The sequence below is a fragment of the Erinaceus europaeus genome, chromosome 2 (genome assembly GCF_950295315.1).
Source record: "Erinaceus europaeus chromosome 2, mEriEur2.1, whole genome shotgun sequence".
NCBI lineage: Eukaryota > Metazoa > Chordata > Mammalia > Eulipotyphla > Erinaceidae > Erinaceus > Erinaceus europaeus.
Window position 1 is genome coordinate 56064912 of NC_080163.1, and position 3931 is coordinate 56068842.

The 3931-nt window shown below is 46.5% G+C and overlaps 1 long non-coding RNA gene across 1 annotated transcript; it reads right to left on the reverse strand.

Annotated features, from left to right (window-relative positions):
• Positions 1-914: 914 nt before the first annotated feature.
• LOC132536939 (uncharacterized) lies at positions 915-3575 on the reverse strand. Its single transcript, XR_009548467.1, has 2 exons — positions 3323-3575; positions 915-1087 (listed from the first exon to the last, which is right to left on the reverse strand). It is a non-coding gene; the product is annotated as an uncharacterized LOC132536939 (long non-coding RNA).
• Positions 3576-3931: the final 356 nt, after the last annotated feature.

A 3931-nucleotide genomic window follows, 5' to 3' on the forward strand; every position in this document is an offset into this window, starting at 1 on the left:
AGATCACAGCACCAAAGCTTTCTTTTTTATCTTTTACATTTATTTATTTATTTATTTTGTAGGACTGAGAGAAATTGAGAGGGGGAGGGAGAGGTAGAGATGGGGAGAGAGAGATACCTGCAGCACTGCTTCACCGCTCATGAAGCTTCCCCCCACTGTAGGTGGGGGCTGGGGTGAGAGCTTGAGCCTGGGTCCTTGAGCATGGTAATGTGTGCATTCAACCAGGTGTGGCACCATCCAGCCCCTTCCCACCCTCCCAAACCTTAATGTAGTGAGGGCTGGACTTGAACCTGGGCCGTGCATGTGGCAAAGCAGCATACTATCCAAGTGAGATATTTCACCAGCTTAATATTTCATTTTATTTTATTAACAGAATGCTGCTCAACTCTGGATTATGGAGTTGCCAGGGATTGAATTTAGGGCCTCTTGTGCTTCAGGCATAAAAGGCTGTTGCACCAGTTCTCCAGCTCAACAAAGTCATTCTTAAACCTATCCAAGCTCCATCTTCTAGAAAGTTCTAAACATACTCTCACAGCCTTTTCCTTGGTGGACAAATGAGGCAGCTCTCCCAGATCCCAAGAGTCCCTAGCCTCCAACCCTCTTACCCTCCTATTGAGGTTCCCCCCCAACCCAGTCCCCAAATGCATATATGCCCTCTGTGAACACAGGATTTACCGAGTATATTCACTCCCAGCTCCTCACCAGAGCCAACCCCACCCCTTCCCTGCACCCCTTCACCTTCCAGGAAGGCTGACTCACCCAGACTAAACCAGAATCTCCTTGATCTGTTGCCTTGGGGAGCGGAGGGATTTCAAGACCGCTCTACCACAGTCTGAGAGAAAAGCTGCTTCACACAATGGCTGATGAATATCAAGCCCTCATAGTTCCCGAGAGATCACTAGAAATGGCTTCAAACCATTTGAGACAGATTTATGGAGACTGAGTCACAGAGGGTGAACATTTCCTTCTTCTCTCCCTGGGGGTGTTTGGGTCTGTCTCTGGGTCACACGGTGCTCTGTCTTGATCTCTGGAGATGAACGTTCTGGTAACTGAGTCTGTTATCTAGTGCTTGGCCAAGCCTGAGCTCCTGGGTATTGAAAGCGTAGACGGGGAAGTCAGGCGGTAGTCGCGGTTTAAACGCATGTGGCGCAAAGCGCAAGGACCAGTGTAAGGATCCTGGTTCGAGCCTCTGGCTCCCCACCTGCAGGGGTGAAGTGTGAGGATGTGGTTGAGCTCAGCAGCTTTCACAAGGCACCCTGCATTCCTGATACTATGGCCTATCTACATAATCATTGTTTTGCCTGAAAGATCCCCATCCATTCCATTCCTTTGATTTATCTTCTTTCTACCCTCAAGACCCTCTCCCTGTCTACAGGGTAGTATTAATCCTACCAGTTAAAACCCTCGCAACAGTTACTAAGGAAGTTTCTACGTTCCCAGCCCCCTTTTGCCTTTCACCACCCCTTTCCTAGCCATTTCTGTTTCCAACTTGCCACTTCCAGTTCTGCCTTTTAAAAGCCTTGGCTCTCTGATCAATAAAGATATTATTGCATTGCCTCGCACCACGTGTTTGGTTCCTGAGTCATCTCCCTCGAGTTGCTGAGTGGGTAGCGGCCCAGGCTGGCTCCAGTGGCACTCTCTCCAACCCAGAGGGTACGTGCCCGGGGAAGAGGCACCCCCATGCTAGCCCGGCAGTGAAGCAGGTCTGCAGGTGTCTATCTTTCTCTCCCCCTCTCTGTCTTCCCCTCCTCTCTCCATTTCTCTCTGTCCTATCTAACAATGACAACATCAACAACAATAACAATAATAACTAGAACAACAATGAAAAACAACAAGGGCAACAAAAGGGAAAATAAATATTTTTTAAAAAATTTTTTAAAAAGGAAGTGTAGGTGGATCTCTCCACAATTTCCACAGCCAGTTTTTCTCTTGTGTTTGTCTGTTTTAGCCACTGAGGTCATCCCTGGAGCTCTGTGCCTGCACAGTGACTCTACTGATTCCATGGTCAGTCCCTTTCCATTTTTGTTTTTTTTTTTCTTTTTTGATAGATGATGAGAAACAGAGGAAAATACAGAGAAAAGAAAGAAAGAAAGAAAGAAAGAAAGAAAGAAAGAAAGAAAGAAAGAGGGAGACACAGAGAGAATACATATATACAGCTCTACTCCACCACTTGTGAACTTTCCCTCCTACAGGTGGGGATGGGGATTTGAACCCCGGTCCTCAAGCATGGAGAAGCATGCATTGTACTAAGGGAGCCACCCCCTAGTCCCTGTCTTGGTTTTTCAAAATCTCTGATGTGTAGGCTGGAGAAATAGCTCAACTTGTTAAGTACTGGCCCATGTGCATAAGGTTCCCAGTTCAGTTCCTGATGCTACGTATACCAAAGTGGTGCTCTGGTCTGTCTCTCCTCCCCTCTCTCCCCACCATCTCTTGTGAAACTCCCTTTCATATGTAATAAATTGAATAATTTTAAAAGAAATTTCTTTTTTTTAGTATTTATTTATTTATTCCCTTTTGTTGCCCTTGCTGTTTTATTGTTGTAGTTATTATTGTTGTTAATGTCATTGTGGCTGGATAGGACAGAGAGAAGTGGCGAGAGGAAGGGAAGACAGAGGGGGGAGAGAAAGATAGACACCTGCAGACCTGCTTCACCGCCTGTGAAGCGACTCCCCTGGAGGTGGGGAGCTGGGGGCTTGAACTGGGATTCTTTGCACCACATGCACTTAACCCACTGTGCTACCACCGCCCGACTCCCTAAAAGAAGTTTCTGTTCTGGCATCACATGTGCCAGAAAAAATGCTCTGGTCCTCTCTATTTCTCCTTTTTTCCCCCTCTCATAAGTAAATGAATAAATAAATTTTAATAGTTCCACATTTTACTGACCTGAGAGGTGGTACAGTGGCTACAGGCTTAGACTCTCAAGCATGAGGTCCTGAGTTCAAACTCCTAGCATTGCATGTGCAAGAATGATGCTCTGGCTCTCTCTATCTCTATCTCTCTATCTATCTCATTGATAAATGAATAAATCGTTTTTTAAAATGTTCTGATATTTATATAATATAGATGGAAACTAATGGGGGCACAGGTGGTGGCACACCTGTTTAAGTGCATGCATTACAGTATGCAAGGACCTGGGTTCAAGCCCCAGGTCCACACTTGCTATAGGGGAAAGCTTCACAAGTGGTAAAATAGGGCTGCAAGTGTCTCTCTGTCCCTTTCGCACTCTCTCTCTCCCCTCCCCTCCCCTCTCAATTTTCCTCTCTCATTTATTTATTTATTTATTTATTTATTTATTTATTTAAAAAACCCAACAGAATCATACCTTAAACTTCATGTTGTCCAGAGTTCATTTTCCATAATTTTGGCAGTTTCATTGGGACGCTGGGTGGGGACTGGGGTGAGAGAAGCAGAATGGGAGAGGGTGCTTGCTACAAGCTTCCCACTGTCCATCATCTTCCTCCACCCAGAGTTGGACTGACCAAAGAAACCCATCTTCTCAGCTGAGAGAGACAGGAGAAGACATTAGTGACGAGTCTGCTGTGAACACAGCGTGGGCAGAGCTAGCTGCACCCAGCACTGGAACTGCCACCCCCTTGCTGGGATCCCAGTGCTATTTCTCTATTGAGGGTGACAGTGAGGTCACAGGTACTGAGTAGCTTTCCCAAGCACCTCAGTTGTGCTTCCAGGGGGAAGCAACAGCAACAAAGCCAGGCCAGTCTACTCCAGAGTCCTGCTTGCCCCCAGAACTTCAAGGCCACCTCACTGGTCCTCAGGACATGACGGCAAGACCAGCTCAACTGTCCCTACCTCACAGTGGAGAACAGCCAGGCTCAAAGCCTGTGAAGTGAAGCCTGTGAAAGTTCAGTTCAAAGCCTGTGAAAGTTCAGTTCAAAGCCTGTGAAAGTTCAGTGAAGGTGCCTAGATTTCTGAA